General features: G+C 50.4%; 1 protein-coding gene across 9 annotated transcripts in view; it reads right to left on the minus strand.

Annotated features, from left to right (window-relative positions):
- Nucleotides 1-24,107, minus strand: part of dlg1 (MAGUK family member discs large 1) — a 735,259-nt gene that overhangs the window by 45,706 nt on the left and 665,446 nt on the right. The gene's annotated exons all lie outside the window — the stretch shown is intronic.

Here is a 24,107-nt window from a genome sequence, read left to right on the forward strand (position 1 = left end):
CACCTTTATTTTGCTTATCTTTGGCATTATTTTTTTATTTAGCGTAGGAATCAGATTGGATGGTGGCGGCGACACACGGTTTAAAACATTGCAATGGCAGCCCTGCGATATCGGTAAACAAAAACAGCACTGATAAAAAACGAAGAAAGAGTCTAAAATACGTACGGAGAAAATCTATAAATGTATTAAGTTCTTTTACGTGCAGACATTAGTATCCTGTCACACTGAGTGTATGTTTGTAATACTGTAAGTGCGTGTCGATTACATTAAATAGGCGCGTACGTGTTCAGAGCAATGCAACAATCTGAGTGGCCACCCGAGATCGTTTAAGCAATGAGCAACCAAACAATGAGCTGCTTAGAGTCAGCTGAAAAAGAAAAGGAAAGAAAAGAAAAACCCGCCAGTATAATTTTCGGTCGCCTTCTTGTTTAATTTTCATGTACAGATAGGGAGCAACTGAAAAGCATTTTCTTTTTCTTTTGTGTTTTCACGTGGCAAAACGGACGGATGAAAAAAAAAAACTTTATTGAGAAAAGCACCTGCGAGGTTGCCAGCCCGGGCTCACGCTACCTGGGCATTATGTGCGGTGACAAAAGCCCGACATCATTATGAGGCACGCCGTAGTGCCTCACAATGACACTCCGGAGTAACCTTGACCACCTGAGGTTCTTTAACGTGCTCCGAATGCACGGCGCACGGTTGTTTTTTGTATTTCGCCCCCATAGAAATGCGGCCGCCGCGGCCGGGATTCGATCCCGCAACCTCGGACTTGGCAGCAGAACGAGCAACTGAAAAAAAACACAACGTATGTTTGATGTCGCAATGTCGTACGCTCGAGCGTAGCGGTTCCATCAGTGATTTCGCAAACAAGAGTCAAATGGCGCTTAGCCGAAGAGAACGAGCGGCACCTCCATTGGATGCAAAAAAAAAAAAAAAGATATAGAGAAGGTTTTATAAAGCTAATTTACCGTTCCTCTTTCGCAGAGTTCACGATTCCCAAAAGACCTGCTGCTTCCATCTCTTTCCGTGCGTCCCATTAACTTCGCGCACACGAGGAACGCTAAATCGTGACAACAGCTACAGCGCCGAACCGAACTTGCGATCACGTGGGCACGCGCGCGCTTCTCCATCCAATTCCCAAGCGGGGATAAGCGCTTCTCGTCGAACGCGAGAGCAAAATTAAGAAAAAGACAGAAATAAACAAACAAGCAAAGCGAGTTGCGCGTGTCTGCCGTCCGACGGTTACCGCGCGAGAGGCCCGGGGTGGCGCAAAATGAAAAATCCGGGAAGACGAGGAGCGCCGGAGATGACTGCGGATTCGTGACCGACGCCGCGAGCGAGGCTGCATCGTGGTTGCACGGCGGCTTCTGCGCACGGTATATGTGCGGAAGAGGGAGCCGCGATGCGAGGGTAGTGCCGGAATATAGTTGCGCGCAGCACTTTCTCTTTTTTAAGCCATTTTGAAATAATACGCGACTCGTGGCTCCGTTTGTGTGCGTCGTGCTGAGCATCGGGAGCACGTGTCGCGCAGTTTCCTTCGCGAGGGAACTCGACAGAGAAGAATAACCGTGGGTTGGGGCACTTCCGGCCCTAAATGAGTACACGCGCCACTGCGTGACGACAAAAATTGTAGGTTCAATAGCTGAATACCTGCACGGTGAATCAAGAACGGGAATGTTAACACAGATGTTAAGAAACAAATTTCCGGAGTTATTAAACTTATGTAACAGTCAAAAGACCGTTCCGGGAGGGCCATCCAGAAGAGCATGGCGTGCTTTCTTTTCAAATTTCTAAATGTTGTTTTGTTTCATTAGTTTTTTAGTCTCCAATCATGCGCTTACTTTCTTGAAATCCTATATTAGTACTGCTCGAAAGCAGCACTTCTAGCACTTCTAGTGCTGCCAGAAAGTATATTTTCATAAATGCGATACATGTTACCTTGTTTTAACTGTAGAAGTCAAATACTGCATACTGTAGCTATATTTTCTTTCCAGTAATGTAAGGGAGGCCCGAGATAGTCAAGCTGTCTCTCAGCTTTTTCTCCCAGCTTCCCTCAACTTCATCGTGAAAAATAAGGGAACTATCATTACTTCGTCAACATGCCTTAAAGAGACTCGCCGCGACCTCATTCGCGGGAAACCGCTTCGCCTACCGCTAAAAGAATTCGAAGGAGGCTGCGGCTGCACTGACATTTCAAAACGGCCGACCTTCTCATCCCGCGGCGCGCCGGCATTTATTTGTCGCGCGTTAAATGCCGCGGTGCACCGCACTTCGCACCCGACGGGAGGCCCAAGCCGGCGTGCCCGGGAGCAAAGCGCGCGCGATTCAACAGAGAAGCGGCAAACAGAAAATCGATCGCGAACTCCTGCGCTCACCGAGCCGCACGTAACCTCTCTCCGGCGGCGGCATCTTGGGCAGAAGGGTTCAACGCGGGGAAAGTAAAAGTGCTCACGAAAAAGCGAGCAGACGAGAAGCAACACGTGACGCGTGCACGGCGGCAAGCACGCGCGCACTGCCGCCGGGGGGCGTCCCCGGCGGAACGGCGGCCCCGTAGAGCCCGCGGGGCAGGGGGGGGGGGGGGGGGGCGAAACGATATCGGCTCCTTGCGGGAAAGCAAAACCTGCAGGGGGGGGGGGGGGGGGGGGGGGAGGATGAGCCGTGCGCCGTGCGCGTACGTCGGAGGTAGCGAGCATGCACGAACGAGGGCGGCCGAAGCATGTTGAATGCGTTCCAAACCGGAGAAAGGGGCAGCGCAGTGAGCGTTTCGTGAGGCTTGTGAGCACGGGCTGCTCAGTAGCGAACAAAACGACACTACAAAGAGACAGGCAGACAGAGAGGAGAACAGAACACTAAACTGGTTTAGATGAGAAAGTGTTCTCTGAAAACTGCATTCAGGTTAATTTTGTAGCAAGAAGTTGGCTACTAGAGGAGAAATCTAAGGCTATAGTACACTTTGATATTTAAATGCGGAGCATCTCTTGGCGAAAATTTGCTACTTTGACAGTATCTATCTACCTAGACGCCTACATTTTTGGTGCTCTCAAGGTCGTTTCGTTAACTTCGTATGTACAAAAATTGGCATAGTATGACAAGAGTGTATGACGAACGTAAATGATCGGTCACGACACGCGCGTCATGTAGGTCATGAAACAGCCGCCTACGTCTTGGTTCTCCCATGGTCGTTTCTTTAACTTGGTATGTACTAAAATTATGACAAACAAATAGAACGACAAGAGTGTATGACGAACATATATCATCGGTCACGACATGTGCGTCATGTAGGTCATGAAACAGCCGCCTACGTCTTGCTGCTCTCATGGTCGTTTCGTTAACTTGGCAGGCTTCCCGCACACTGCTTCGCATAACATCGATTCTCACAGGGAGTGGGATCTGCCGGCTTTCATTTTTTTCTCTCTTTAGTGTGTCCCTTTAACTTCGTGGGTGAGCTATGCGAGATCACTCACGGGAAACCTGCACAGTATAACGCTGAATTATAGCCAACACAGCAGAGTGCGATGCATGCAGTCGGCCTTTTCGTATAGCGGCCGTGGCGGGGAAGGCGACTTCGCGGCAGCTTTTCCGCACTAACTGATTGATCGGCGGGGTTTGACATCCTAGAGCGACACACGGGATTTGAGAAACGCCGTATGGTTACGGAGCGCGGATTAACTTTGGTCACCTGGGGTCCTTTAACGTACATCGAAGAGCGCAGTACACGCGAGCGTCTTCGCACAGCGCCCCCGTTGGGAAGCGACGTGCCGCGGCCGGGAATCGAACCAGCATCCTCGTTCTCGACAGTATACACATCAACCGAGCAACCGCGGCTGCTGCGAATAATGATTTCCGTTGTGTAATCGTTAAAGCAGTTCCCCTCTTTGGTACCGCTTTATTTTACCAAAGTGACGGCAGTCGAAGCCTGGCGGGTCCAAAGTATACTGGAAGCAAGGCCAATGTATTGCTTGACCACGTTACGCAAAACTAGAGCCACGTGTGCAAAAAAAAAAAAAAAGAAAGGAAAGAAAGCCATAAGGCTTGGTTCTCGTAGAAAGACACATGCGAGGAATAGTGAAGAAACTGAGTGATTGAGAGAGAATGAAGGAGAGAGAGAGAGAGAGTGAATGAAACGAAGCGAGGAGAAGGAAACTCGTCAAGCTCTCTATAGGGGCCGCATCGAGTTGTGAGGAGGGTGACAGAGATGTATACAAATCCAGGCCGCCAGAGCGGCAAGGATGAGTGCCTGTTCTCAACTTTTTCGCAAACAGTGAATGGTCTGCGCGATATACGCCCGTTAAGTATACACGACGCTCGTTTGTGCTATAGTTTGCGCGACGCGAGCGATGGCTCGTACAGCGAGTCTTCACGTGACGTCACGCACGCCATATCGTCGCTTCGCTTCCATAGCGCCGCTAGGGGCAAGTGAATCGACGTAACGCGCATCGTGCCGGCTGTGCGACACTATACGGCGGCCTCGATGACGTCAACGCATACAAGCCCTAAAGTGCCAAAATACCGAGAGTCCCGGCTGCACGCCATATATAGTACAATATGCGGTGCGTTCGCGTAATGAACCCGGCGGAGCCACCCGCTTTATGCTCGCACGCGGTCCGGAGAGATAAGAAACAAATCTAAGATGACGGGCAGGCCGCGGTGCTCGTGGCCGCGGGCACACATAGACAGAGGCGGGCACACATCGTCCGGCGCTAAGCGTGGCAGTCACGCGACGCTCCGTCGATGAACGGAAATCGCGCGAGTCACGCCACGCGTGCGCGCTTACACGCACGGGAGAGGGGCGAGCTGACCGACCCCTGCCCGCTACACGGTCTTGCACGCGCTCGCAATGGATGCGCGAAACGTTGAGGACGCCGCAAGTGAAAGGCGAACTCCGTAACTATGAACGTAAGAGAGGCTGCTGTGAATAATTATAATCACGTCAGCAGATACGTATAGGGAAGCTTATGGTCAAGCTCTCAGAGACGCCAAAGCGGCACCACGAAGGCCCGCGGATTAATTTTAAAGAAAAGCGGTATAATTATTGTGTGTGTGTGCATGTGTGTGTATGTGTGAGTGTGCGTGTGTGTGTGTGTGTGTGTGTGAGAGAGAGAGAGAGAGAGAGAATCGATACATGAATGAACGGCGGCTTTCGCATACAGTTCCGATAGAAATGTAGCCGTGGCTGAGAATAAGACACACGAACTCGTGCGCGGCATGCAGCAAAAGGCGGGCCTCCAGTAACACACGCTGCCTCCGTTCTGTACACACAATATTCGGTGGATGCCCGGTTCACGAACGCCGAAAAAGATGCCCGAGTTCTTCCCTTTGCTCGTGACTTGAGTTCGAATTAAAAAGAATTAACTGGATGCTTTGCTCACGCAAATAAAAAAGAAACATACAATGCTAAAAAGGGGAGAAAAAAATAAAAGCATAAGGAAGCAACAACACGTTTAGACAAGGCGCACCACCAAGCAACCACAACGACAAAATCTATCCCCCAGTTGGCTCCGCGCTCAACTCTGTTGTACTTTTCACTTTAATATTTTGGTTGTTCCAAATAGATTCAATATAGGGTCCCACACAAACATATTCCGAGTTCCCCCACGCACGCAGTCCCAACAATGCCTCACTCGCTTCGCCAAAAGGTGTAGTAAGAATACTCGTAAGCGTTAAAAAGAGTCTTTCCCGGAATTTCGCACATTCAAACCGAGAACGCAAACATATCTTTGAACTCTGTAACATATACGTGTTCTTGACAGCGCTAACGCAATATGCGCAAATCCATCCGCAGCTAAACATATCGGGCATTCGAGAACGAAGCCGAGAATTCGCAAATCTCGCTAAAGCAGGCCAAGGGTATATCACGATGATGGTACTCCCAGGATCAAGACAAACGTATCGTTGCACTCTCGAATGAAGAAAACAACGAATATATATTACACACACACGACCGGAGGACGGGGGAACGTGAAATTCACGGCGAGCCAGAAAAAGCCACTCCAACGAGAAGATAAAAGAATGCGCAAAAGGGGAGACAAAAAGCACGGGCGCGGACTATGTCGTAACATATACCGACAGAGAAATATGGAGCAAGACGATCTCATTTCCACGAACTCTCGTATATCACCCCTATTACTCCCCTCCCACCTCCACACGCGCCCTTTATTTATACGATGTTTCCCAAAAATAATCTTCCTCAGCAGTTACAGCGCCGGGAGCAGAAACAAGAAGCGGCGACAACGCAAAGAGTTAGAAAGAAAAGGAAGGCGGAGGGGGGGATATAACGGAGGCGCCCGGAACCGACTAGCGGTCGTATTTTTAAAGGGCGAGAAAACCGTGGGGCGACCGCCATATGGTCTTCGCGCATCTCCCTCGTGTATTTTTCAGGCCTCCGCGACACCGCAGCATGTGGCACTGCAATATACACACTGAAAGGCATGGACCCCCTTTTTTCGTTTTTTTTTATTGGGACAGTTTTGTTTGGGTCGAGTGAGAAAGTACGAGAATAACAACACAAAGAAAACAGCTTCCTCACACGCCCCCCCCCCCCCCCCCCTGCAAGGCGCGTACCGTTCCGTATGCATGTACTCATCGCATATGCATTCGTTGTCCAGGAATACTTTAAAAAAAAGAAAATGAAAAAAAAAGCGGGGTTGTAAAGGAGCACTCCGCTACTTACTGCGCTTCTTTCCTTCCGATTCACAATTTAATTTCTTCGTTACGCACGCGGAAAGCCGCTGCGTTTCGACCCGTTTCACGCTGAGGAGCCTCCTCCGGGAAATTGCTCCGCGGGGTCGTTACGACGCGACCAAAACGGCGCGTCGCGTTCACTTTCACCTCCTCCGCCTCCTTCCTTCTCGCGTGTCTTGCACGGACAGAGCGACGAAGCCTGCCATTTACACCGCTCCTCGCAAACAAACAAACAAAAAAAAAAAAGTCTCGACGAGCATCAACGTCGCGGCGCGAGAAAATGGACGGGGCGATAACTGCAGCGCGCCTTTCGATTAAGCGAGGAAAAGCGATTATTTTCGGCGTGTATTTACGCGCGAAATACCCCCTCGACTCTTAGTTATAGCTTCGGTATATAAAGTATAGCAGCTCCAAGGCGATAACAGCGTCCCGAGACGCCTTTTCACATCAGGCCGAGATCATTTCCCAACGTTTCGCGTCCAACCCAAGGACCGGTTATAAAAGTCTTGAGGAACTTGGAGAGACGTTCGCCGTACGAAGATAGGAAAAAAAAAAAAAAAAGAACGTTCAGCCTTTCCGCCTCGGATTGCTCACGCTATCACGCGGTCGCTCATTCAACGTCGTTATTCTGCGGACACCTTGAGCGCGTAAACAGCGCCCCATTGAGGATTTAAGATCTTCGCCAGTACAACGTGAGCCTCCCAACAAAAAGAAAAGCGGGATGGAGATCAGCCAGTGAGACAAGGCTTCCGTGGGGAAGCCAAAACTCTTTCAACCCCCCTTTTTAACCACACCACTTTAGCTTGTGCTCCGGCTTGCAATCCTTAGCCCTGTAATGCTCATATACAGTATGTTTCAGCGAACGCTTTCAAAATTTGTTAAAAGTTGCCTGGGGCAGATAGCACGATTCTAGCCCATGAGCTTGGTCGGCTAAAGAGGCAGACGTTATTCGCACAAAAAAACTGAAATGCATAATCGATTAATTAACAAAAAATCCACAAATTAAGTTTTTAAGCTAATTACCTTATATTGTACATAATGCAATTTACAAATTCAAGCTGGTGAGACTGCGAGGCATATCCACTCGAGAAGAATTGTGTGGATGACACCATTTACAAGATATGCGCCGTCAAACTTGCGGTGACAATGCACCGTCGTTCCACTTCCTTTTTTTGCAAAACATCGTTTTATGCATTGAAGCACCAAAGTACCCGGAACGCCAATGCACTTCACCGCAAAGTTCAGGAATTCATATCTCGAAACTGGTGTCATCCTGAGAATTCGTTCTAAGTGGATCAGCCTTGCGTACTCCAGAGCAATAATTTGTAAATTGCAATATGTGCTAAAGGCAATGACTTAAAAAACTTAATTAGTGATTTTTTGTTAGTCGATTTCGGAATTCATTTCTTCGTGCAAGTAATGTCCACCTCTTCGAGTAGCCCAGCTCATTGACTGGAATTGTGCTACCCGCCACAGGCACTTTTTTAAAAAATCTGAAAGCTTTCCGTGCAACACCCGGTATGTATCACATTTGCTATATGAAGAGTTTGATACCTCAAAATGATTACTGCGCGGGAAAGTGAGCACGAAGCTCACAGTAGCGTTCTTGGAATGCTGTACAGAAACTTTAGCTGACACTACTTCAACAAAGCAATTAGTAATTAATTACAACTATACTTATGGCCTAACTAAAAAAAAAACATTTCATGGCCGTTTTTTCTTCTCTCTCTTTCTTTAATATAGACGTGCTCTTCACGGCCAAAATGAAGGTAAACGAGTTGTTCCAATATCACCTGATGAGGATCGGTGTTTAGGCATCACCGGGTTAATACGAACTCGGAAAACGCTTTGTACGCGCGCAATCTTTGTAAACGCCTTTCGTAAGCGCGCAATCATTTCCGAGCCACAAATACACTGTTAAGAACGGCCCAGCTGAGGTGCAAGTGTTGCCAGCCAGTTGCGACGACGGCGGCGTCAACTTTCAAGGAACGCCACCGTTACGCTCTAGCCTCGTCGCCGTTGTGACTGAATGAGTTCGACGAAGCAGGCTTTGTGCCGCAACACGACACCGCCAACCGGGTCGGCCGCGAGCGGGGGAGTTGCCGCGGGAACGTCGTCGGGGACCCCTTCCCACGCGCCGACCAAGACGCAGGACAATGGCTACCCGGTAGCGCTGCGAGGGTCAGCTCCGAGTTCTACGAAGTCCGTGTGACGTCGGTTCCGGACCGGACCGTGAACCTGTGTGTGTGTGGGTGCGTGTGTGTGTGTAAGCCGTCCCGGAGAGAGGCGGCGTGTTTACAATGGCTGGACGAACGTCTCCGACCCCTTGGAATCAAGGGGGGGACCGAGTGTTTATAAACCGCTGTTGTGCGGATGCTCGGCACTTTCTTAAGCAGTCATGTTGGACTGAGACACGCTCTCAAGCAGTCGTGTTAGACTGACGTACCTTCTCTCGCAGTCATGCTAGACTGATGAACTGCATGTAAATACTCTAAATAAACCCATATTCCTCGTTCTCGATTAGAAGCAGTCCTTCCCTCCATCAACGTCCTCAGCGTGGATAAGTTGGACGACGGCATGGGCCAGCTACCTTCTAATTCATGCCGGACTCCAATCTTGACAACGGATCACGAGCGATGGGATTGAGCCCCCAATGCTGACAACACATACTATGATAGAGGTCGCACTAGAGCGGGACGTTGCGGAGTTGCATATCTTGTGCTCGCGACAAGAGGTACAGTTTGAGACATAGCCCCGAGCAAGGACCAAGCACTGGCAACAGCCGACGCCTTTTACTTATTCACCGCGATGAGATCAATCGGACGGCGCCGGGATCGTTAATATCACTGAGCCGGACGTGAAACGCTACCTAATCGATAAGTATACGAAAAAAAAAAGACGCGTAATGACATCTCCACAGCGGTATAATCCACGCACTGCACGGAGCAAGTCTTTCTGCTGGGGGAAAGCTGAACTCCAGGAGCGAGCCTGTATGGGTCCAGTGACAAATGAGGCGACATGTCCACGGTCGGCGTTGCGTCGGTCGCCACACGGCTACTGATCTGGCTATTAATACAGATCACACGGGCGAGCCCGTGGAAAGGTGCGCGACGGAATGATGAAGTGGACGGACAATATACACACGCGCAGACACAGGCGAGAAGGGAAGGCGGCAAGAGGATTCACAGAATTACGATGCACAAGTATAGTAACTAAGAATGGTCGCGCCAAATAACAGCCGATACGAAACGGGGCAAGCCGCACTGCGTGCGCCAGCCCGAAGACGGGGCGATCGCCAGCACACTCACCCGAGGTTATATTAATACGCGCGAAACCCGCGTTCTCGCGTAGGATCGGGAAATAACGGGAGATCGATAAGCGATAATGACGGCGAAAGCGAACGCACATATGCCGAACGTAGTGCACGCAAATAGAAGCGGGGAAAAAAAAGAAATAAAAATGCCGTCCTCGATCCCATTATGACCAGCGAACTTCACTCATTCGCCTATATATTACGCCCCCCTCTTTTCTGATGTAAATTCAATTCCACGAGAACTTTTCTTTCTCGCACACAGGAAGTGCTTGCCCTTACACAACGGACCCGAACGCATATGCGATCGCACATCGCACGGGCACAAGACTGGACAAAATAGGCAGCGAGCCGCGAAGGCCCACATACGAGCCGCTAGCCGAAGGCAGAATACAGCCGATTAGCATTCAGATGGAGAGACCGTGAGCACGGCCAGGTTATGACCGCGGCTTATGAACGCCGACCACACAGGGAGGAAGAGGATCTCGCCTGGCGCGTTCCCGTCCCGACGACATTCACCGCGGCTAGATCATCTAGCGCGCCGTAGCTGCTGGGCCTGGCTGCACTATAACCCGCCTTATACCCGAGGGTTATTCCCCGGCCACGTTTCCGCGCGGTTGCAGGTATCCCACGCGCGGCTCTGGAAGTAAAACCGAAGTACAACGGCAGTAGCGATTAGCAGCGAACCTAGGTCGCTACACAGCTTCTGTGCTCATTAACGCGAACCGCTTTGGCCCGCCCGATTATATTTTTTTCCCGTTTTCCTTATACACAGCATGGCACACCGCTGTATGAACCGCAAGCGCGCGCGTTTTTTTTTTTTGTCCAACGCAGTCGCACCATACCCGGTCGCTCGATCGCTCCCTCCCTTCATTGGCGGTTCGGAGCCAAGCGAATCGGCGACCGAGGAACAAGATCAATTAACGCGGCCGGCGGGAGAGCACCACGTCTGTCGGCGCACCGGCGTCGTGCGGCCTTGGTGGGGGAAGGAATGAAAGTCGTGCCATTGCGCGACGGGCAGACCTAATTACAAGCGGTGCCAGCGTCGTCGAACGCGCGGAGTTCGTTAGCTAGGCGGGGTTGGGGAAAACACAAAAGAGGCGTGCGCCACACACACACACACACACACACACACACACACACACACACACACACACACACACACACACACACACACACACACACACACACACACACACACACACACACACACACACACACACACACACACACACACACACACACACACACACACACACACACACACACACACACACACACACACACACACACACACACACACACACACACACACACACACACACACACACACACACACACACACACACACACACACACACACACACACACACACACACACACACACACACACACACACACACACACACACACACACACACACACACACACACACACACACACACACACACACACACACACACACACACACACACACACACACACACACACACACACACACACACACACACACACACACACACACACACACACACACACACACACACACACACACACACACACACACACACACACAAATGCGCACTGATGAGACGGGAAATCGCGCAAGGCTACGCTGCTTGAATAACACGCACGGAAGCGATACAACTGCTTCAGCCTTATTCAAATTAAATTCGTGTTTAACAGGAGCGGAACTCCGAAGAGGTACAAAAGCGGGTCAACAAAAGTATTTCTCAATGTCTTCTTCCTATTAGCCGTTTATTCCTTGTGTGACGACACAGGCTGCATTATGTGAGCGACAGCTCAAGAGCGGCTGGCCTGGAGTGCACAGCGCCGCGAAAGCTTTTAGCAATTGTTCCCGCCGGCTTACGAGTGTGAATGAGAAAGAAAGAGCACAGCAGTACGTGCACAGCAGCACGTACGTGCGCGGTTCACTCAAACCGCGCACGTACGTGCGCGGTTTGAGTGAACCAGAAAAATCGCGTTATGAAAACGAAGTGCGCTCGTGCGACTGTGTCGACCAGCTCGAACTCAAAGATCATCAGCTTCGGCGCGATGTCGGACTACTGCCCCGCGTGCACGTCGCACACATCAAGGATTACACTGCGAATGCAACGAGCTCCGCGACCCGCGAGCAAACGAAAGCCTGCAAGTCGATGGAAGGCCACGATGATCTGGCGAGCGGCTAGGTGCAGCAGCCGCGCGTCAAAGTGCTCGCGTAACATGATCGCCTTCATTACGGAATTTACTCCGCGTCGTCCACTTGCGTCGTCAAAGGATAGCGTTAAATTTGCTTTAATGAAAAAAAAAAAGACCCCCCCCCCGAGAACTAAACACTGATTTGACACAGCCTTCGTAATTTTTATGTTACGTCAATCATTCTGGTCTTGCCAAAACAGTCTTTTCTTTTTTTTGCCCTCCCAGGTTTGTCAATCACAATCATTCGATGAAAAGCCACTCGCACCATGGCTTCTCGCAAAATAAAACGGCGAGGTGCTGGCGACACACTGCGCCTGCAAGGCAGGCCTGGCAGAGGCGTGCTCGCACATAGCTGCTGTGCTCTTTTACATTAAGGTTGCAGTTAAGAAGAGAAATAACCACGTGTCGAGAGGAACCCAATCGGGACAATATTCTTATCACCGAGTTTCTTTCTTGTGTGACTGCTGCATCCGAACATAGCACAGTTCACCGCGACACCGAAGCTCAGTTGACGCACGGCCACGCCGGAGCGTAGTCTGTCCGGATACGTAAACATTGTACGTAGACCTGTTCGTAGACGTAGAACAGCACTGCGCACGATACACTGAAACGTCCTGCGTATATATCAGCGACTGGATAAGAAAACAAGGCGAACGGCGGGCCAAAAGATAGGGATCATATGTTCGCGCGAGTAAGACCGCTGCCATTTTTTTTCGATGCTCCCCGACCGTCAACATAACGCGGCTGCCCCAGCGACACTGTCGCCGCCTCGCGGGTCGAGCTCAGTGCATACTGCCCTCATACCGGCAACACCAGGGAGACGTCGCTCGAAGTCATCGCTCGCATGGAGTACGACTTGTAGGCGACGAGCGAACGCGAGAGCCACCTCCATCGCGTCGCTTGCCGCTGTCGCGCGCAAGATCGCTTGCATGGGGTTTATACTTAATATGTGCAGAAATATAATGACGGCTTGACGGCTCGCACGGCGATGACAAAGTTTTTCAGCTCTTTCTATCTCTAAGCCTCCGTTCCGGAGAGTTGACGGGCAAGGCGGAAAGGCGCGAGCCAACTGGCCGTAACATGATGAAGCGGCCCCCTCCTCCGAACCCCTCCCGCTACAAAGTGGCAGCCGGCAGAGGGCCAAGCTTGTCGCCCCGCACGCTGCTCGGAAGTCCGCGCGACGTTGCACCGACGAAGAAAAGTGGAGAGACGCTGTGAGACAGGAGGGGGTGGGGGGCTTCGTGAAGGCTTCAGGCTCGATATGACAGTGCGGGTAGGAGCACGGCCGAGAAACTCCGCTGGCGCACGCCCCCATCTTTTGCAAGTCGCACGTCGTCCTTCAGTGCTCCGTTCTGAGCGCCGTGCACCCTTCGTCTCGGTGTCTCCCCTTCCTCGAAGCGCAGTTCTTCCTCGGCAAGAACGAAGAGGGCAGAGCCACCTCGTTAGCGCCGGCTAGTAGTCGTTCCCACGTAGGCACGCCACGCGGCCGGCCTTCTCATGCAGCAAAAAAAAAAAAAAAAAAAAGAAAAAAAAAAAAAGAAGAAGTCCCTTTTGCACGCACCTAGCCACCGACCGGCGTTTGCACGGCGCTCGGGCAGGACACACACCGCGCTCGCTAGGTTCACCCTCTTCTTGGGAGGAGGAGGAGGAGGAGGAGGAAGTGGCCGGTGGGGCGGAAGAACTCGGGGAGAGAGATCGCGACGCCGTGAGAAACTGCGTAGTCCCACACTGCCTCCTCGACATCTCGCGCCCGCTTTCACTGGCTCGACTGGCGTGTCCCCATTGAGTGCGGCCACACGTGCAAGAAGGGCAAGGCCTCATCGCCTTTATAGCCAGGCCCCGGCACGAGACCGCAGGGAAGGGCACTGCGCGCCATTAAACTTCGCGAACGCGCGCTATATAGAAGCAGGAGCACAGCGCGGCTATGGTGCCCGGTTTAACGTCGAAGGATGGGATGTCGGAAGGAAGATGCGAGAAAGTTTCTTTAGCTTATGCGCCCTTCAGCTGGACAAATAAATCATGAAATATGAGTAAGGCAGCTTAACTGAAAAAAAAAAAAAAACGATATATGCTCATACATCAACGATAAGATAAAAGACAACACCTAAGGCACTTCTAGAGGCACGGATAAAACAATTAGCGGAGGCAAAGAGCACAAAATGCACTGTGATGATACTCGAGTCACCATACGCTCACTGCAAAGGCGTCGAGCATCTCCAGTGTACAATCACCGAATGTATCCCGGGATGGCTTAGAGTTCTGTTGCACCAGCAGCGGACAGATTTCAGAAGAACCGGCGAAGGTAAAACGCATTCTGTGCCGCGTTATCTAGCAATGAATTATTCAAACAACGGCGCAAAGCGTTTCACCCATTGCCGTAAGACGAGATGAATCTAAGGAATTCGTAAAAAGTGCTCAATGTAATGCCGCAGCTGCACGCTTGAGAAGCGGCAAAACGCGTTTTTCAAGAAAAGATGAAAAACTCCATCAACGCCACGCGTCACCAGGGGACGTTATTTTACTCCACAAATAAAACAGTTAGTCCTTTCCAGCTGCTAACAGCAGCTAAAAAGCTGGAGTATCAACATCAGCTCAACCATCCCCGTCAACATGAGCAGAACAGTGTTTCTATGGGAGCAAGGCCTGTAAAAGGTTTGTAAAACGGGCCTTTTATGTCAAACTTGTCGACAACTGGCCATAATGACACTTCTGGCGTGTCTGCTAAACGTTTAACTATGCTCATATATTAAATTATCGATAAATGCTCTACATCATAACCACAACAAATGTACGAGGCGCAATCCGTCTTCCAACACAGCCGCAACATACTGCTATATATCAATGACGTTACCTATCAAAATCGTACTACTACATTCTGCTGCTTCTGCTACTGCTTACTACTACTAAACGAATATAGGACAGCATCTCGTATTTCGCCCCACATTCGCATGTCATATTTACCAGGATAAACGAGTGAAAACCTAAATCGGCAGACAAATGCAGGAATGTTTGCTCGCCACATCGACAGCTACAGAGTACGTCGGAGGAATCGCCCATCAGAGGTGTTACATATGCGCGTATGCACAAAGGCCAACAGGAAACCACAGCGACGGCCTCGCCTTCCCTTGGTTCGTCGACGTACCTGTACGTCAACGTTGCGATTACGCCAGCGGGAAAGACATGCGTAGCCGTTTACATAGTGCACACCGTACACTGCGCGCACGTACCGTGCACGGCACAGCGTCTCCGTCAGCCGGCGTAAAACTCTGGCTCATTAGAGAGCTCGGACAGCACGCAGTCAGAAGTAAGAAACCTTGTGCGGAACGGAAAGGCGGCCGTGGGCTTTCGTCAAGGCGATTCGTTCCGAGAAGCACCTTTACTATACATATTCTATTATTACAGTTAATCGAGACCGTACACCTACACAAGGCCAACGAAAAGAAGCTGAAGGTCAGAGCTACCTGCTTTGAGCCTCTAACACACAGGCGACACCATGAGCATAACAGACACGAACGGTGACTTCGCGCAAAAACTCAACGGGCACGAGTAGAGGCGGCTGCCACTCAAGAGTGTGAAGGCTTTCAGCAGACAGCAGAGGCCTCTATATGTATAGCACACACAGGGACACTACAGAGGCCGAGCTATGCGCGCCATCTGCCTTCTCCGCGGAAGCGGCCGGAGGATGTTTAGGCACAGTTTCGAGTGCCCGTGCAAGTAGTTGCCGATATGACTCAGTCGCACGCCGGCGCTGAGACCTCTCGAGCCGAAGTGTATAACGAAAAGGGGGTGGAACACTGCTCCACAAACGCGGGGCTATGGGAAACGGAGGTTATCGCAGAGCGGAGTGGGGAGGGGGGCAGCATGGCGTGTGCATCGCCGTGGGAAGAGCGACGTATACAGACAGACAGACGGACACACTCGACGGTCGCGCCACGTACGCCTGTCCATGCGCGCGGACAGCCTTTGTACACTCCGGGTGCGGACGGAGAATTCCAAGAAAGCCGGCGGCGCAACGTTCAGGAAACCGGGCGCTTATCTCGGAACGGGTCGAGTGCAGCGGCCACTTGACAGGCACTTGCCGACCCGACACGCAGGGTGCACAGGAACGCTGTGTGTAGCGGGGGCCATAAATTTAATTGCATTCAGCACGACAAAGGAATAACTAATGGATTTAGGACGAATATAAATAAGATTGATGATGCACGCCGATTGAAATTTCGATCCGGGAAGATGCGGCGGGAAGAATAAAGCGCGCCGGACGAACGAAATCCGAGGCTCGACCCCCTGCCCCTCTTACATTTTATTATTACTTTGAAGTCGGAGAACGTCGCCTGTCCTTTTCAGCCGTTACGGTGGTAAGCGTAAACACATTAGGTAAAATATAAATGAAAATAAAGTATTATCACTAAAACATGCGCTCACTTGCAAAGCAGTTATCTGCTAGCAATGGTGACGTCAATCAAACCACGGAATACGTGAAACATGTTCTAGATGGCAGCAGCGTGTCAATACAAAGCCGTCAGATCGACACCCTATACAAGTACAATATTTATACCGAAAGAAACCTCCGAGTGTCTTATATTTAGGGATAAGAAAAATACGGTAGCCGATGTGAGACACAAAACGAATAAGCAATAGTTGAAGATTAGCTTGCAGAAACCCATGTAAAATCCGAGTTACAATCAGTGCTATAATGTTGACGAGGCATTCCCTAAACGAGTGAACCATAACTCCTACAAACGCCAGCCACGTGCACAAGGGTGACACAGATGACGTAGGAGCAAACTTTGCATATGAAGAACGAACAGACACCGGTCCATGTTCCGTTACCAACTAACTCGAACGCTGAAATTTAGCTCTAAACAAATTGGCACAATCACGTCGATGGTCCCAAATGTCGCTGAACTGCATCCTTTGAAGTCAAAGCAATCCCAAATGCAGCTGAGTGAGCAAGCGCGCTTCTCAGGCGTTGATGTTGCTTTAACAACCGATACCTATTACGTGAACTAATCCCTTACGCACGCAACCACGTACTAACATCATGCCGATTTTAGCGGCGAACAAGATATCTCGAAACGAACACCGCCACTGCTATATATACAAAGTTGCTGTCCTGCAAATCGCATGAGCAGGCCATAACGCAGCGCGAGTCATCTTTCCAAGCACAACCCTTGCGTTTCTTCGCAAGCGAATTTCACCGAGACGTGCGCGACTGTACCCCACGTACCGCTCGTGCGAACACGCTCGCGCTCGAAGGGGGCCCTCTCACTCTCTCTCTCTCCGAGTCGAAGCGCACAAAGCGAGACCGTTCGACTCGCGCGCACTCTTTTTAGACCAGCGCGGCCAAATCTGTCGGCGAACAGACACGCGAGACTTCGATGACCGCAGGTGGCTAAATATAGTGCGCGAATTGCGTGCCTTGCTTCCTGGCGGCCGACGACCGGCCGAACCGACCCGACGCTGAGTGACGGCGCTGGGACGAGCTGCGGCGGCGGGCGCGCTCCTCTGCGGCTACGCTAACGGCCGTGCGTGAGACAAGGTCGGCACGCGTTGCCCTCTATACGCGCATGAAAAAAAGGGCCCGCAGAACCGCCCACGCGCGGCCACCTTTCGCAATCGCTGCCCCCCCCCCCCCGCTTCGGTCGTTCTGTTAGCCCAACCCTAGAGCTCCCGCGCTTCTCGTGCTACTGAGCATGTGTCCTTTTGTGCAAGCTGGCGCCGTACACCTCTGCATGCACGTACGCATCGTGAATGCTGCCGGCGATGACGCGCACACGCTCCTGATGACAACTACTACCACTACTACTACGATGACAACGACGACGATGACTGCTACTACTACTACTACTACTACTACTACTACTACTACTACTACTATTACTACTACTATTATTATTATTATTATTATTATTATTATTATTATTATTATTATTAAACTCTACTGCTTCACGCGCACGTTGTCCACCAGTGGTCAAGCGGGGTGGCATGGTTCGTGTTTGATGTACGACTATACATATAAGTAACAGAACGGGGCCCGTGGTATAAATAAACGCATAACTATAAAGAAAAAAGTAATGTATACAGTGGAGCCTGCGCTTCCATGCATCCTGTGTCGCTTCTTGTGACCTTGCGAGTGCGGTGCGATGCTTCGCGGAGACGTTCAACAGATTTCGCGACGGGCCATCGGGCTTTTGGGATATATGATAAATTTGCGGCAAAGGCGTGCGATGGAGCCATAACAATACGAACGGCCTGCGCCTGGCACTGATCGCGGGTTCGCGGCTCCCCGACGTTTTGAGTTTAGCTCTTCTTTCCGTGGCACGTCCGATGTGCGCCCGAGAGCGACGAAACGGCCGTCGTAACTCGGGCGTGCAGGAAAGAAAGGCAAGCGGCACACGCTCGCATCCGCTTGTCTTGTACTATACACGCCCCGAACGAACAGCTCGGGCACATGCATTGAGGTATCGCGACGCCTGCAGCTGAGGACTATATAGGGAGCTCAGGCGATACCTCCAGTCCCCCCCCCCACAAGGCTAAACTTATACTCTATCGACAGATCACCACTTGCAATAATTTTTTTTTTTTTTTTTATGTGGTTTTACGTGCCAAAACCACTTTCTGATTATGAGGCACGCCGTAGTGGAGGACTCCAGAAATTTCGACCACCTGGGGTTCTTTAACGTGCACCTAAATCTAAGTACACAGGTGTTTTCGCATTTCGCCCCCATCGAAATGCGGCCGCCGTGGCCGGGATTCGATCCCGCGACCTCGTGCTCAGCAGCCTAACACCATAGCCACTGAGCAACCACGGCGGGTTGTTGCAATAATTTGAAAACTATAATGTTCCCCACTTCGCGCTGCGCTGCTGAGCACGAGGTCGCGGGTCCGATCCAGGCCGTGGCGGCAACATTCCGATGGGGACGGAATGCAAAAACGCTCGTGCATCGTGCACTGGGCGCGGGGGGTTAAACATTAATCCTACGGTGGTCAAAATTAACCCGGAGTACCCCACTATATACGGCGGCGTGCCTTTGATCAGACTGTAGGTTAGCGTGAAACTCTAAAATTTAATTATCTTTTTTAATATGCTGTGGTCCAGTAGTGCTCAACCTTACACCATCACACGTAACTTATAATATTTTACATTATCCCGAATCTATAACAAGCGTTGCGCGAATGAGTTACGAAACAAAAGAAACAAATAAGCAAACGCAAGGGCGATTCGTCAATTACGAACTTCAAATATAGTAAAGGTTAAATTTACCGCCGGGTTGACCGTGAGAGCGCAAGAACTACAGCGTTCAGAAACTCGACCAGCTGCAGAGCAAGGACCACTGCCTCTCTATCAATCTTTGAATCTTCTCAGCAACGAAACTCCTGTACGCGGTCAGACGACAGGTCCTGTCGAACGCGGCGTTGCTTCAAAACGCCTGACAAAAAAAAGCCACGTGTTTACGAACTACGCGCACCTATATATAGACAGCGTTTCGACGAAACACGGCAGTCTGGAAGCAGCAGAAACGCAATAAAGTAGCGACTGATTTGGGAGAAGCAAAAGCGAGAAAGTAGAACGTGCGTCGTAACAAAGCCAAAGCGGCTTACGTGAGACTGATCCCGAAGCACCTATAGATAAAGCTGAGTGCTTAAAGTGGACGAAAACACCCAACGAGAGCCTCCTCTGCTTTATATAGCAATAAGTTCCTTTGCCGACTGGTTTCCGTTTTCACAAATTTCCTGGAATAAGCGACGACGAACGAGCTCGAAGAAGGACGAGAACTCAGCAAAGCTCGCATGCCACCAAACGGCAAGAGAAACGTCGCCTTTGGAGAAAAACGCGGAAGACGAAAACAGGCTCCCCGCGCTTACAACCTTTTATGTGTTCGAAGCGCAGGGTGCAGGAAACATAGTCGGATGCGCAGAGTACTGAGACGGAGTACATGCTTAGAATGAGAGTTAAAAAAAAAAGTTCCTTCTCTATGTTGAATCCACATAAGCAATGTATTTCTCACTATTGCCATTGCTGCTTCTAAAAGAAAAAGAAAGAGCTACAACGCATAAATCAGTATATATAGGTCAAGCACGATGTGTGCATTCAATTCTGTATGGAGCGAACTGCGATGCGTAAAATTGCCTTCACTTTCATCCTATGCAGCATGCAGCTTCATGCAACGTTTATCCAGCACAAAGGTCACAGACTCGAATATCACGCATTTTTTTTTAAGCTTATGCGCTACACCGCCGCTCACAGGCTATATGCCGAAATGCAAACACCAAATCAGGTGGGAGCATCAACAATTACGTAACAGACAACAATGACTAAAACACCCGGAAAGGCCCAGATGGGTAACCGAAATCCTCGCAGTTCATACTCCAGCCAAAGCGACACAGCGGAATGAAGAAAAATAGGAAGAGAAATAACGCGTCCCACGCATATGACAACGCGCCCGCGCGCATGACAAATTGCTGCGGCGAGACTGGGCCCCGCAATTTATTCCCTTTGCTCCACAAGAGGCCGATCTCCGCATTCGTTTCGGCAGGGTTCGCCGTTTGTTATTAGGAAAATGGCCGGAGCCTTGCCTGCGCCTAAATAAGTTATTCTAGCCGGACAACATCGAACACGAACCTGTTCGAAACAAACCTCGCGATGTGCTACAATTGAAACGCCGCGTACACGCGTACCTGCGCTTTGCGTAACCCCGTGAAATTCTGTCGTGGAAAGAACAAAGAAAACGCGAAGCGAAAATGGCGCCACAAAGGAGGGCCACGAATACTACTACTACTACTACTACTACTACTACTACTACTACTACTACTACTACTACTACTGCTAACAATAATAACAATAATAATACCCTCACGATAATATGCACATGTAAACATTCATCTTCGCATCCCCAGATGACACGACATTTCGCTTTGCCAGAAAGATGACGTAACTTAATTGCACACACACGAAGTTATACTTAACACGGGCCTAGGGACACACGGCGCCAGGACACGCAAATCATTCTTGCGGTATTCGGCACCCACGCAAGACTCTGTCGGTATATAGAAAAGAAACGACGCGGTTCTCTATAAGAAAAAAAAAAAAGGGCCGGAGAAAAAAAAAATTTCGCGTGGGAACGGTGGGGTCTCGACGCGCCTTGCCCCGTATATACCACCCATATATATGCGTAAACCTGGGCCGTCCACATGAGCAGTCAAGGGGGCGGCGGCCCGGGTTAGCGGGCAAAAAGAGAGACAAGAGATGGCGAGGGCCTCCAACGCAGAGAAACAACGGCGGCCCTATATATACGCTGCGACTGTAATTAGCAGCTAAGCCGGTGCGTGCCTCGTAATGAATAGAGCGCGGTCGATAACTGAACGCGTGGGAGAAGGCCCCGCACACCCCATTCTCGGGCCACATCGCAAGCGCCCCGAGGCGCGCCCTCAGGATTCCCCGAGCTGCTTATATACTTAAGCTCCGTCATGGCAAAACCGTGCGGTGCTGCTGTGGAAGCCTTGCATCGGATCGTAATCGGGGCCCTATAGAGCTCGCGAAGCTGCAGCGAGCCTGAAATACAGTTCAGGCCGGTGCCCGCAATATATGGTATATATGTGACCGTTGCGGTGTCACACTTATAAGCTTGCATACCCCTGAACCTTTCGTCTCTACATGGACTAGGCTTCTTTTTTTTTTGCTTTAACTATATTTCCGCATAATAAATCGACACAGACAACGTTCAGGATTAACCAGCGCCCATGCATCGACCACCAACGATAACGTATACGGGATTAGAATTCTCCGCAATATACTATGTCAAATCACTCAGTCACCTATTCCTTTTTTAGGGGTGCCAAGACGGGACCCGTACAGTAACGCAGTAACGTCGCGTTGAGTTTCGGCAGAACGTATTCAAAAGAGCCCATTTACAAAAAAAAAAAAAGGCATCGCCCTTATATTTACTTTCTGTTGAATACACAACAAAATAGTCCACGGTCGTATAAACCTCGGCAGTTTTCTATTAACGTCTACACGTACATTTATTTATTGCGTAAATAGACATGATGCGATTGCATTCCTAATGATTTTTTTTTACAAAATGTACAAACGTTAATAGAATGTCCAAGGGATCCTACTGGACTCGACCGGAAACCGGCACACGTTTGTAAGGAAAAGTCCAGGCACTCGACAGCTGTGGCCAGTTCGTGAGTGCGAGCACCTCTCCATAATCTCATGCATGCAGGTATCCGCCGACAGAGGCTCCACCTTGATGAACTACGACGCACCGTTTCGGTGGGACGGAGACACTGCAGCGCGCAGAGCAAGGCGGACAAGGATTGAAAACTCGGCTGCGAACGAAAGAAATCGGAGAGAAGGCAGGCGTCCGAAGGAAAGGGGCGGAGAGAGGCGATCCCCTGTTTTGTTTGCCTGTCGGCGTGCGCAAGGTTTAACGCCAGAGAAGCGGAACGCCGTAAGCAAGGATTTACGTCCCCGGACTTAATATAAACGCCAGTGACATTTACTTCCTTTAATCTCGTACAGAAAAGCGAGGAGAAAGGAGACAAACAACGTTGGGTGATTACTTTGTTTCATCAAAAACTTTCTGCCACTTGTGCGTAAGAGCAGAAGGGAGCAGTGCCACTTCCGAGGCCTGATTAACGCTGATACAGCCGAAAGAAAAAGAGAAAGGAAATTCCTGGCGCATCCGTGCATTAAATTCGAAACTATCGACAACCTTGTGCCCCGAACGATGGAAATTGGTCACTCAATATATCGAGTGCCCATGTGGATTACGCCTTAATTAAAGTTTGAGTTTCTTTTGCGATTCGAAGTGAACAACTTTGTTAACTATTGGAATCCCATATAATTATTAAATTATGGGGTTTTACGTGCCAAAACCACTTTCTCATTATGAGGCAGGCCGTAGTGGAGGGCTCCGGAAATTTCGACCACCTGCGGTTCTTTAACGTGCACCTAAATCTAAGTGCACGGGTGTCTTCGCATTTCGCCCCCATCGAAATGCGGCCGCCGTGGCCGGGACCTCGTGCTCAGCACACCAACACCATAGCCACTGAGCAACCACGGCGGGTTCGAATCCCATATTCGTGCACCATAGAAAGCTAGCGCATGCACACATCAACGTACGTATATGAGCAGATCTGGTTATGCTATTCGCATAATGATTGCCGAGAAGCACAAATTGACGCTCACGAAGGCGAGGCTAATTAATTATACGCAGCAATTTAGAGGGGCCGTGAACGAAAGCAACGAACTGTTTGACGAGACACTGGTGAACCTAAAGTGCACAGTGATGACGCAGGACGACAAAACACGGGAAGTGAGGACTTTCTTCTTCTTTTTTTTTTCGAGGGTTGAGCTCAACAGAATTATGAGCAAAATCTGACCCACATGTGACGTTCAGCTTACAGTAAAGGTCAGTTTACTGGACACTGGTCCGTTTACTTAGCAGGAGGCCTGACGCCATTTACAGTATATGATGTTTCTTCTTTTACTGCGGTCGCCCGTGCACCGCGATGTCCACGCTGGCAAACAACGTGGTGGCAGCTACCACGAGACGCCGCATTTATGCCGCACCGTTAGCGCGCAGACAGCTCTTACAACCACCGGGCCATAAATCAGTATTTGCCCGGTAATGGGAGCGCGAGGCCAAAAGGGAAAAAAAAAAAGAAACAATAATAAATGTCCTCCGCGAAGCACGTCTGTCAACGGCGGGCCTCGTCGACCTCAGCGAGCGAGCCATCGAGGTACCGACAGCGCAAGCGGCGGGGAAGAGTGGGCGCAGAACGGCAGCTCCACTTTGCGCTTGATAAACGGTGTTCCACCGCGCGGACGTGTGGACAATGTGGCGACCTTCCACAAAGACAGCACGCAGGCGTCGGGATATTTATACACCTACGCACACCGAACTGTGCA

The sequence above is a fragment of the Dermacentor andersoni genome, chromosome 2 (assembly GCF_023375885.2).
Source record: "Dermacentor andersoni chromosome 2, qqDerAnde1_hic_scaffold, whole genome shotgun sequence".
Lineage (NCBI taxonomy): Eukaryota > Metazoa > Arthropoda > Arachnida > Ixodida > Ixodidae > Dermacentor > Dermacentor andersoni.